The sequence below is a fragment of the Leuresthes tenuis genome, unplaced genomic scaffold (assembly GCF_036924035.1).
Source record: "Leuresthes tenuis unplaced genomic scaffold, fLeuTen1.0.hap1 SCAF_23, whole genome shotgun sequence".
In the NCBI taxonomy this organism is placed as follows: domain Eukaryota; kingdom Metazoa; phylum Chordata; class Actinopteri; order Atheriniformes; family Atherinopsidae; genus Leuresthes; species Leuresthes tenuis.
In genome coordinates this window covers 6374983-6387090 of record NW_027325377.1, presented here as the reverse complement: position 1 = coordinate 6387090, position 12108 = coordinate 6374983, and the positions used below count along the sequence as shown (strand labels likewise).

Genomic DNA, 12108 nt, shown 5'->3' with positions numbered 1-12108 from the left:
AAGCCGTGTCAGCCATCACAAGAGCGCCCGCACCACAGAGTACAAAAAGATACCCTCTGTACGTTCGATCTTCGAATAGAGACATCCTAGAACTTTCACTTCAGCTCACTCATTGTCAGCGTGGCTTCCGTCTTTTTTATTTCAAAGTTCTCTAATCTCTTATTCTAAAGTGAAGATTAGTTGCCAAAAGTATGTGTGTAAATGAATCTGTAACACTGCAAATCCCAGCTGTGAGTGTAAACTTGTGGAGGGTCAACGAAAAATCCAAGTAAAAGCTGGCATAATGGTTTGTCCAGCTAAAAAATGCATTGTAAAAAAGAAGAAGAGATGTTCACTTAACTGTCAGTGGTTTTAACCTTGGGGTTGTTCAGTGTATTCACTCATGTTGAGTTAGGGGACAGCAAACTGCTACAGCTCCAAACAACAAAGTAAGACACAACATGTTTGCAATTGTTATCAGCACTCTTAATTAACAAGTTGTCAACAAGACCAACTTTAAGACAGAACAGGTTCCACATCTCCATTTTTCTGCCATTGATCTTCCTGAGTTCATGTCAGCAATTGGGTATCCTAAACAATCATCATTTGATTTGGATTGAATCCTAATTAGACTGTGGGTTGATGTACTAGCTCCTATCGTCACTTCTGCACTTGAGCATCTCAGTGCGTCTCTGTCAATTTGCTATGTACTACAGGGTCTAAGCTAGGTGTAATCAATCCATGTTTTGAAAAGCCCCATGTCCATGCTGGTCTTCTATTCCCTTACAGATCTATATTTCAGTTTCCTCCTTTATGTTTAAAAATCTGGAAAATCTCAGAATTAAATTATTTTCCATGCGCATATGAATACAAAGCGTTTCTGTCTTGATTTAAAGAACACATACCAAAACTGCCTGAGACGAGACTGCAGAGTGTGTGCTTACAAGATACTGGTATTGACTTCTGGATCTGTCAATCAAGTTCCACATAAGAACTTAATTTAAGAAGGACTTGAGGCAACTTAGGAATGAGTGGGGGAGCTTTGAGTTGTATTGTCCTTTGATACCAAGTGCATTTGTGGGTGTTGTCATACTAGTAATTGTTCATTCAATCCTTCTTCTTCACAGTAAAGCAGAGATACAAGGTCAGTAAAGCTGGGAAGGGCTCGTCCGGGATTTGAACCCGGGACTTCTCGCACCCAAAGCGAGAATCATACCCCTAGAACAACGAGCCGAAATTTGCTGTGTTTGCCTTTGATGAGAGAGCGCGTGGACAGCTAAAACGGCCACAGAATCCTGGGAATTTGTGATGGATTTCTTTCTTCTTTGACTCATCCGCCAGGTTCCACCAACTCACCACCACCTAAACTCACGTCATATTTTATCAACAAGACCAACTTTAAGACAGAACAGGTTCCAAGCCGTGTCAGCCATCACAAGAGCGCCCGCACCACAGAGTACAAAAAGATACCCTCTGTACGTTCGATCTTCGAATAGAGACATCCTAGAACTTTCACTTCAGCTCACTCATTGTCAGCGTGGCTTCCGTCTTTTTTATTTCAAAGTTCTCTAATCTCTTATTCTAAAGTGGAGATTAGTTGCCAAAAGTATGTGTGTAAATGAATCTGTAACACTGCAAATCCCAGCTGTGAGTGTAAACTTGTGGAGGGTCAACGAAAAATCCAAGTAAAAGCTGGCATAATGGTTTGTCCAGCTAAAAAATGCATTGTAAAAAAGAAGAAGAGATGTTCACTTAACTGTCAGTGGTTTTAACCTTGGGGTTGTTCAGTGTATTCACTCATGTTGAGTTAGGGGACAGCAAACTGCTACAGCTCCAAACAACAAAGTAAGACATGACATGTTTGCAATTGTTATCAGCACTCTTAATTAACAACTTGAGTGAACAAGAGAGTTGCATTTGGGATCAAAGAAGCAACCCAAAGTCACCCATCAAGCATTTATCATAGATTTCACCACCACCTAAACTCACGTCATATTTTGTCAACAAGACCAACTTTAAGACAGAACAGGTTCCACATCTCCATTTTTCTGCCATTGATCTTCCTGAGTTCATGTCAGCAATTGGGTATCCTAAACAATCATCATGTGATTTGGATTGCATCCTAATTAGACTGTGGGTTGATGTACTAGCTCCTTTTGTCACTTCTGCACTTGAGCATCTCAGTGCGTCTCTGTCAATTTGCTATGTACTACAGGGTCTAAGCTAGGTGTAATCAATCCATGTTTTGAAAAGCCCCATGTCCATGCTGGTCTTCTATTCCCTTACAGATCTATATTTGAGTTTCCTCCTTTATGTTTAAAAATCTGGAAAATCTCAGAATTAAATTATTTTCCATGCGCATATGAATACAAAGCGTTTCTGTCTTGATTTAAAGAACACATACCAAAACTGCCTGAGACGAGACTGCAGAGTGTGTGCTTACAAGATACTGGTATTGACTTCTGGATCTGTCAATCAAGTTCCACATAAGAACTTAATTTAAGAAGGACTTGAGGCAACTTAGGAATGAGTGGGGGAGCTTTGAGTTGTATTGTCCTTTGATACCAAGTGCATTTGTGGGTGTTGTCATACTAGTAATTGTTCATTCAATCCTTCTTCGTCACAGTAAAGCAGAGATACAAGGTCAATAAAGCTGGGAAGGGCTCGTCCGGGATTTGAACCCGGGACCTCTCGCACCCAAAGCGAGAATCATACCCCTAGAACAACGAGCCGAAATTTGCTGTGTTTGCCTTTGATGAGAGAGCGCGTGGACAGCTAAAACGGCCACAGAATCCTGGGAATTTGTGATGGATTTCTTTCTTCTTTGACTCATCCGCCAGGTTCCACCAACTCACTACCACCTAAACTCACGTCATATTTTATCAACAAGACCAACTTTAAGACAGAACAGGTTCCAAGCCGTGTCAGCCATCACAAGAGCGCCCGCACCACAGAGTACAAAAAGATACCCTCTGTACGTTCGATCTTCGAATAGAGACATCCTAGAACTTTCACTTCAGCTCACTCATTGTCAGCGTGGCTTCCGTCTTTTTTATTTCAAAGTTCTCTAATCTCTTATTCTAAAGTGGAGATTAGTTGCCAAAAGTATGTGTGTAAATGAATCTGTAACACTGCAAATCCCAGCTGTGAGTGTAAACTTGTGGAGGGTCAACGAAAAATCCAAGTAAAAGCTGGCATAATGGTTTGTCCAGCTAAAAAATGCATTGTAAAAAAGAAGAAGAGATGTTCACTTAACTGTCAGTGGTTTTAACCTTGGGGTTGTTCAGTGTATTCACTCATGTTGAGTTAGGGGACAGCAAACTGCTACAGCTCCAAACAACAAAGTAAGACATGACATGTTTGCAATTGTTATCAGCACTCTTAATTAACAACTTGAGTGAACAAGAGAGTTGCATTTGGGATCAAAGAAGCAACCCAAAGTCACCCATCAAGCATTTATCATAGATTTCACCACCACCTAAACTCACGTCATATTTTGTCAACAAGACCAACTTTAAGACAGAACAGGTTCCACATCTCCATTTTTCTGCCATTGATCTTCCTGAGTTCATGTCAGCAATTGGGTATCCTAAACAATCATCATGTGATTTGGATTGCATCCTAATTAGACTGTGGGTTGATGTACTAGCTCCTTTTGTCACTTCTGCACTTGAGCATCTCAGTGCGTCTCTGTCAATTTGCTATGTACTACAGGGTCTAAGCTAGGTGTAATCAATCCATGTTTTGAAAAGCCCCATGTCCATGCTGGTCTTCTATTCCCTTACAGATCTATATTTGAGTTTCCTCCTTTATGTTTAAAAATCTGGAAAATCTCAGAATTAAATTATTTTCCATGCGCATATGAATACAAAGCGTTTCTGTCTTGATTTAAAGAACACATACCAAAACTGCCTGAGACGAGACTGCAGAGTGTGTGCTTACAAGATACTGGTATTGACTTCTGGATCTGTCAATCAAGTTCCACATAAGAACTTAATTTAAGAAGGACTTGAGGCAACTTAGGAATGAGTGGGGGAGCTTTGAGTTGTATTGTCCTTTGATACCAAGTGCATTTGTGGGTGTTGTCATACTAGTAATTGTTCATTCAATCCTTCTTCGTCACAGTAAAGCAGAGATACAAGGTCAATAAAGCTGGGAAGGGCTCGTCCGGGATTTGAACCCGGGACCTCTCGCACCCAAAGCGAGAATCATACCCCTAGAACAACGAGCCGAAATTTGCTGTGTTTGCCTTTGATGAGAGAGTGTGTGGACAGCTAAAACGGCCACAGAATCCTGGGAATTTGTGATGGATTTCTTTCTTCTTTGACTCATCCGCCAGGTTCCACCAACTCACCACCACCTAAACTCACGTCATATTTTATCAACAAGACCAACTTTAAGACAGAACAGGTTCCAAGCCGTGTCAGCCATCACAAGAGCGCCCGCACCACAGAGTACAAAAAGATACCCTCTGTACGTTCGATCTTCGAATAGAGACATCCTAGAACTTTCACTTCAGCTCACTCATTGTCAGCGTGGCTTCCGTCTTTTTTATTTCAAAGTTCTCTAATCTCTTATTCTAAAGTGGAGATTAGTTGCCAAAAGTATGTGTGTAAATGAATCTGTAACACTGCAAATCCCAGCTGTGAGTGTAAACTTGTGGAGGGTCAACGAAAAATCCAAGTAAAAGCTGGCATAATGGTTTGTCCAGCTAAAAAATGCATTGTAAAAAAGAAGAAGAGATGTTCACTTAACTGTCAGTGGTTTTAACCTTGGGGTTGTTCAGTGTATTCACTCATGTTGAGTTAGGGGACAGCAAACTGCTACAGCTCCAAACAACAAAGTAAGACACAACATGTTTGCAATTGTTATCAGCACTCTTAATTAACAAGTTGTCAACAAGACCAACTTTAAGACAGAACAGGTTCCACATCTCCATTTTTCTGCCATTGATCTTCCTGAGTTCATGTCAGCAATTGGGTATCCTAAACAATCATCATGTGATTTGGATTGCATCCTAATTAGACTGTGGGTTGATGTACTAGCTCCTATCGTCACTTCTGCACTTGAGCATCTCAGTGCGTCTCTGTCAATTTGCTATGTACTACAGGGTCTAAGCTAGGTGTAATCAATCCATCTTTTGAAAAGCCCCATGTCCATGTTGGTCTTCTATTCCCTTACAGATCTATATTTCAGTTTCCTCCTTTATGTTTAAAAATCTCAGAATTCAATTATTTTCCATACGCATATGAATACGAAGCGTTTCCGTCTTCATTTAAAGAAAACATACCAAAACTGCCTGAGACGAGACTGCAGAGTGTGTGCTCACGTGATACTGGTATTGACTTCTGGATCTGTCAATCAAGTTCCACATAAGAACTTAATTTAAGAAGGACTTGAGGCAACTTAGGAATGAGTGGGGGAGCTTTGAGTTGTATTGTCCTTTGATACCAAGTGCATTTGTGGGTGTTGTCATACTAGTAATTGTTCATTCAATCCTTCTTCGTCACAGTAAAGCAGAGATACAAGGTCAATAAAGCTGGGAAGGGCTCGTCCGGGATTTGAACCCGGGACCTCTCGCACCCAAAGCGAGAATCATACCCCTAGAACAACGAGCCGAAATTTGCTGTGTTTGCCTTTGATGAGAGAGCGTGTGGACAGCTAAAACGGCCACAGAATCCTGGGAATTTGTGATGGATTTCTTTCTTCTTTGACTCATCCGCCAGGTTCCACCAACTCACCACCACCTAAACTCACGTCATATTTTATCAACAAGACCAACTTTAAGACAGAACAGGTTCCAAGCCGTGTCAGCCATCACAAGAGCGCCCGCACCACAGAGTACAAAAAGATACCCTCTGTACGTTCGATCTTCGAATAGAGACATCCTAGAACTTTCACTTCAGCTCACTCATTGTCAGCGTGGCTTCCGTCTTTTTTATTTCAAAGTTCTCTAATCTCTTATTCTAAAGTGAAGATTAGTTGCCAAAAGTATGTGTGTAAATGAATCTGTAACACTGCAAATCCCAGCTGTGAGTGTAAACTTGTGGAGGGTCAACGAAAAATCCAAGTAAAAGCTGGCATAATGGTTTGTCCAGCTAAAAAATGCATTGTAAAAAAGAAGAAGAGATGTTCACTTAACTGTCAGTGGTTTTAACCTTGGGGTTGTTCAGTGTATTCACTCATGTTGAGTTAGGGGACAGCAAACTGCTACAGCTCCAAACAACAAAGTAAGACACAACATGTTTGCAATTGTTATCAGCACTCTTAATTAACAAGTTGTCAACAAGACCAACTTTAAGACAGAACAGGTTCCACATCTCCATTTTTCTGCCATTGATCTTCCTGAGTTCATGTCAGCAATTGGGTATCCTAAACAATCATCATGTGATTTGGATTGCATCCTAATTAGACTGTGGGTTGATGTACTAGCTCCTATCGTCACTTCTGCACTTGAGCATCTCAGTGCGTCTCTGTCAATTTGCTATGTACTACAGGGTCTAAGCTAGGTGTAATCAATCCATCTTTTGAAAAGACCCATGTCCATGCTGGTCTTCTATTCCCTTACAGATCTATATTTCAGTTTCCTCCTTTATGTTTAAAAATCTGAGAATTCAATTATGTTCCATACGCATATGAATACGAAGCGTTTCCGTCTTGATTTAAAGAAAACATACCAAAACTGCCTGAGACGAGACTGCAGAGTGTGTGCTCAAGTGATACTGGTATTGACTTCTGGATCTGTCAATCAAGTTCCACATAAGAACTTAATTTAAGAAGGACTTGAGGCAACTTAGGAATGAGTGGGGGAGCTTTGAGTTGTATTGTCCTTTGATACCCAGTGCATTTCTGGGTGTTGTCATACTAGTAATTGTTCATTCAATCCTTCTTCTTCACAGTAAAGCAGAGATACAAGGTCAATAAAGCTGGGAAGGGCTCGTCCGGGATTTGAACCCGGGACCTCTCGCACCCAAAGCGAGAATCATACCCCTAGACCAACGAGCCGAAATTTGTTGTGTTTGCCTTTGATGAGCGAACGCGTGGACAGCTAAAACGGCCACAGAATCCTGGGAATTTGTGATGGATTTCTTTCTTCTTTGACTCATCCGCCAGGTTCCACCAACTCACCACCACCTAAACTCACGTCATATTTTATCAACAAGACCAACTTTAAGACAGAACAGGTTCCAAGCCGTGTCAGCCATCACAAGAGCGCCCGCACCACAGAGTACAAAAAGATACCCTCTGTACGTTCGATCTTCGAATAGAGACATCCTAGAACTTTCACTTCAGCTCACTCATTGTCAGCGTGGCTTCCGTCTTTTTTATTTCAAAGTTCTCTAATCTCTTATTCTAAAGTGAAGATTAGTTGCCAAAAGTATGTGTAAATGAATCTGTAACACTGCAAATCCCAGCTGTGAGTGTAAACTTGTGGAGGGTCAACGAAAAATCCAAGTAAAAGCTGGCATAATGGTTTGTCCAGCTAAAAAATGCATTGTAAAAAAGAAGAAGAGATGTTCACTTAACTGTCAGTGGTTTTAACCTTGGGGTTGTTCAGTGTATTCACTCATGTTGAGTTAGGGGACAGCAAACTGCTACAGCTCCAAACAACAAAGTAAGACACAACATGTTTGCAATTGTTATCAGCACTCTTAATTAACAAGTTGTCAACAAGACCAACTTTAAGACAGAACAGGTTCCACATCTCCATTTTTCTGCCATTGATCTTCCTGAGTTCATGTCAGCAATTGGGTATCCTAAACAATCATCATGTGATTTGGATTGCATCCTAATTAGACTGTGGGTTGATGTACTAGCTCCTATCGTCACTTCTGCACTTGAGCATCTAAGTGCGTCTCTGTCAATTTGCTATGTACTACAGGGTCTAAGCTAGGTGTAATCAATCCATCTTTTGAAAAGCCCCATGTCCATGTTGGTCTTCTATTCCCTTACAGATCTATATTTCAGTTTCCTCCTTTATGTTTAAAAATCTCAGAATTCAATTATTTTCCATACGCATATGAATACGAAGCGTTTCCGTCTTCATTTAAAGAAAACATACCAAAACTGCCTGAGACGAGACTGCAGAGTGTGTGCTCAAGTGATACTGGTATTGACTTCTGGATCTGTCAATCAAGTTCCACATAAGAACTTAATTTAAGAAGGACTTGAGGCAACTTAGGAATGAGTGGGGGAGCTTTGAGTTGTATTGTCCTTTGATACCAAGTGCATTTGTGGGTGTTGTCATACTAGTAATTGTTCATTCAATCCTTCTTCTTCACAGTAAAGCAGAGACACAAGGTCAGTAAAGCTGGGAAGGGCTCGTCCGGGATTTGAACCCGAGACCTCTCGCACCCAAAGCGAGAATCATACCCCTAGACCAACGAGCCGAAATTTGCTGTGTTTGCTTTTGATGAGAGAGGGCGTGGACAGCTAAAACGGCCACCGAATCCTGGGAATTTGTGATTGCTTTCTTTCTTCTTTGACTCATCCGCCAGGTTCCACCAACTCACCACCACCTAAACTCACGTCATATTTTATCAACAAGACCAACTTTAAGACAGAACAGGTTCCAAGAGCCGTCACAGCCATCACGAGAGCGCCCGCACCACAGAGTACAAAAAGATACCCTCTGTACGTTCGATCTTCGAATAGAGACATCCTAGAACTTTCACTTCAGCTCACTCATTGTCAGCGTGGCTTCCGTCTTTTTTATTTCAAAGTTCTCTAATCTCTTATTCTAAAGTGGAGATTAGTTGCCAAAAGTATGTGTGTAAATGAATCTGTAACACTGCAAATCCCAGCTGTGAGTGTAAACTTGTGGAGGGTCAACGAAAAATCCAAGTAAAAGCTGGCATAACGGTTTGTCCAGCTAAAAATTGCATTGTAAAAAAGAAGAAGAGTTGTTCACTTAACTGTCAGTGGTTTTAACGTTGGGGTTGTTCAGTGTATTCACTCATTTTGAGTTAGGGGACAGCAAACTGCTACAGCTCCAAACAACAAAGTAAGACACAACATGTTTGCAATTGTTATCAGCACTCTTAATTAACAAGTTGAGTGAACAAAGAGAGACGCATTTGTGATCAAAGAAGCAACCCAAAGTCACCCATCAAGCATTTATCATAGGTTTCACCACCACCTAAACTCACGTCATATTTTGTCAACAAGACCAACTTTAAGACAGAACAGGTTCCACATCTCCATTTTTCTGCCATTGATCTTCCTGAGTTCATGTCAGCAATTGGGTATCCTAAACAATCATCATGTGATTTGGATTGCATCCTAATTAGACTGTGGGTTGATGTACTAGCTCCTATCGTCACTTCTGCACTTGAGCATCTCAGTGCGTCTCTGTCAATTTGCTATGTACTACAGGGTCTAAGCTAGGTGTAATCAATCCATCTTTTGAAAAGCCCCATGTCCATGCTGGTCTTCTATTCCCTTACAGATCTATATTTCAGTTTCCTCCTTTATGTTTAAAAATCTGAGAATTCAATTATTTTCCATACGCATATGAATACGAAGCGTTTCCGTCTTCATTTAAAGAAAACATACCAAAACTGCCTGAGACGAGACTGCAGAGTGTGTGCTCAAGTGATACTGGTATTGACTTCTGGATCTGTCAATCAAGTTCCACATAAGAACTTAATTTAAGAAGGACTTGAGGCAACTTAGGAATGAGTGGGGGAGCTTTGAGTTGTATTGTCCTTTGATACCAAGTGCATTTGTGGGTGTTGTCATACTAGTAATTGTTCATTCAATCCTTCTTCTTCACAGTAAAGCAGAGATACAAGGTCAATAAAGCTGGGAAGGGCTCGTCCGGGATTTGAACCCGGGACCTCTCGCACCCAAAGCGAGAATCATACCCCTAGACCAACGAGCCGAAATTTGCTGTGTTTGCCTTTGATGAGAGAGCGCGTGGACAGCTAAAACGGCCACAGAATCCTGGGAATTTGTGATGGCTTTCTTTCTTCTTTGACTCATCCGCCAGGTTCCACCAACTCACCACCACCTAAACTCACGTCATATTTTATCAACAAGACCAACTTTAAGACAGAACAGGTTCCAAGAGCCGTCACAGCCATCACGAGAGCGCCCGCACCACAGAGTACAAAAAGATACCCTCTGTACGTTCGATCTTCGAATAGAGACATCCTAGAACTTTCACTTCAGCTCACTCATTGTCAGCGTGGCTTCCGTCTTTTTTATTTCAAAGTTCTCTAATCTCTTATTCTAAAGTGGAGATTAGTTGCCAAAAGTATGTGTGTAAATGAATCTGTAACACTGCAAATCCCAGCTGTGAGTGTAAACTTGTGGAGGGTCAACGAAAAATCCAAGTAAAAGCTGGCATAACGGTTTGTCCAGCTAAAAATTGCATTGTAAAAAAGAAGAAGAGTTGTTCACTTAACTGTCAGTGGTTTTAACGTTGGGGTTGTTCAGTGTATTCACTCATTTTGAGTTAGGGGACAGCAAACTGCTACAGCTCCAAACAACAAAGTAAGACACAACATGTTTGCAATTGTTATCAGCACTCTTAATTAACAAGTTGAGTGAACAAAGAGAGACGCATTTGTGATCAAAGAAGCAACCCAAAGTCACCCATCAAGCATTTATCATAGGTTTCACCACCACCTAAACTCACTTCATATTTTGTCAACAAGACCAACTTTAAGACAGAACAGGTTCCACATCTCCATTTTTCTGCCATTGATCTTCCTGAGTTCATGTCAGCAATTGGGTATCCTAAACAATCATCATGTGATTTGGATTGCATCCTAATTAGACTGTGGGTTGATGTACTAGCTCCTATCGTCACTTCTGCACTTGAGCATCTCAGTGCGTCTCTGTCAATTTGCTATGTACTACAGGGTCTAAGCTAGGTGTAATCAATCCATCTTTTGAAAAGCCCCATGTCCATGTTGGTCTTCTATTCCCTTACAGATCTATATTTCAGTTTCCTCCTTTATGTTTAAAAATCTCAGAATTCAATTATTTTCCATACGCATATGAATACGAAGCGTTTCCGTCTTCATTTAAAGAAAACATACCAAAACTGCCTGAGACGAGACTGCAGAGTGTGTGCTCACGTGATACTGGTATTGACTTCTGGATCTGTCAATCAAGTTCCACATAAGAACTTAATTTAAGAAGGACTTGAGGCAACTTAGGAATGAGTGGGGGAGCTTTGAGTTGTATTGTCCTTTGATACCAAGTGCATTTGTGGGTGTTGTCATACTAGTAATTGTTCATTCAATTCTTCCTCTTCACAGTAAAGCAGAGACACAAGGTCAGTAAAGCTGGGAAGGGCTCGTCCGGGATTTGAACCCGAGACCTCTCGCACCCAAAGCGAGAATCATACCCCTAGACCAACGAGCCGAAATTTGCTATGTTTGCCTTTGATGAGAGAACGCGTGACAGCTAAAACGGCCACAGAATCCTGGGAATTTGTGATGGCTTTCTTTCTTCTTTGACTCATCCGCCAGGTTCCACCAACTCACCACCACCTAAACTCACGTCATATTTTATCAACAAGACCAACTTTAAGACAGAACAGGTTCCAAGAGCCGTCACAGCCATCACAAGAGCGCCCACACCACAGAGTACAAAAAGATACCCTCTGTACGTTCGATCTTCGAATAGAGACATCCTAGAACTTTCACTTCAGCTCACTCATTGTCAGCGTGGCTTCCGTCTTTTTTATTTCAAAGTTCTCTAATCTCTTATTCTAAAGTGGAGATTAGTTGCCAAAAGTATGTGTGTAAATGAATCTGTAACACTGCAAATCCCAGCTGTGAGTGTAAACTTGTGGAGGGTCAACGAAAAATCCAAGTAAAAGCTGGCATAACGGTTTGTCCAGCTAAAAAATGCATTGTAAAAAAGAAGAAGAGTTGTTCACTTAACTGTCAGTGGTTTTAACGTTGGGGTTGTTCAGTGTATTCACTCATTTTGAGTTAGGGGACAGCAAACTGCTACAGCTCCAAACAACAAAGTAAGACACAACATGTTTGCAATTGTTATCAGCACTCTTAATTAACAAGTTGAGTGAACAAAGAGAGACGCATTTGTGATCAAAGAAGCAACCCAAAGTCACCCATCAAGCATTTATCATAGGTTTCACCACCACCTAAA

At 41.1% G+C, this 12108-nt stretch overlaps 8 non-coding genes across 8 annotated transcripts; all 8 read right to left on the bottom strand.

Moving 5' to 3' along the window:
* Nucleotides 1-1140: 1140 nt before the first annotated feature.
* trnap-ugg (transfer RNA proline (anticodon UGG)) lies at nt 1141-1212 on the bottom strand. The gene has a single exon. It is a non-coding gene; the product is annotated as a tRNA-Pro (tRNA).
* Nucleotides 1213-2639: 1427 nt separating this feature from the next.
* Nucleotides 2640-2711, bottom strand: trnap-ugg (transfer RNA proline (anticodon UGG)). Its single transcript has one exon. It is a non-coding gene; the product is annotated as a tRNA-Pro (tRNA).
* A 1427-nt stretch (nt 2712-4138) lies between these two features.
* trnap-ugg (transfer RNA proline (anticodon UGG)) lies at nt 4139-4210 on the bottom strand. The gene has a single exon. It is a non-coding gene; the product is annotated as a tRNA-Pro (tRNA).
* A 1315-nt stretch (nt 4211-5525) lies between these two features.
* On the bottom strand, nt 5526-5597 carry trnap-ugg (transfer RNA proline (anticodon UGG)). Its single transcript has one exon. It is a non-coding gene; the product is annotated as a tRNA-Pro (tRNA).
* A 1315-nt stretch (nt 5598-6912) lies between these two features.
* On the bottom strand, nt 6913-6984 carry trnap-ugg (transfer RNA proline (anticodon UGG)). Its single transcript has one exon. It is a non-coding gene; the product is annotated as a tRNA-Pro (tRNA).
* Nucleotides 6985-8297: 1313 nt separating this feature from the next.
* Nucleotides 8298-8369, bottom strand: trnap-ugg (transfer RNA proline (anticodon UGG)). The gene has a single exon. It is a non-coding gene; the product is annotated as a tRNA-Pro (tRNA).
* Nucleotides 8370-9790: 1421 nt separating this feature from the next.
* On the bottom strand, nt 9791-9862 carry trnap-ugg (transfer RNA proline (anticodon UGG)). Its single transcript has one exon. It is a non-coding gene; the product is annotated as a tRNA-Pro (tRNA).
* Nucleotides 9863-11283: 1421 nt separating this feature from the next.
* On the bottom strand, nt 11284-11355 carry trnap-ugg (transfer RNA proline (anticodon UGG)). The gene has a single exon. It is a non-coding gene; the product is annotated as a tRNA-Pro (tRNA).
* Nucleotides 11356-12108: the final 753 nt, after the last annotated feature.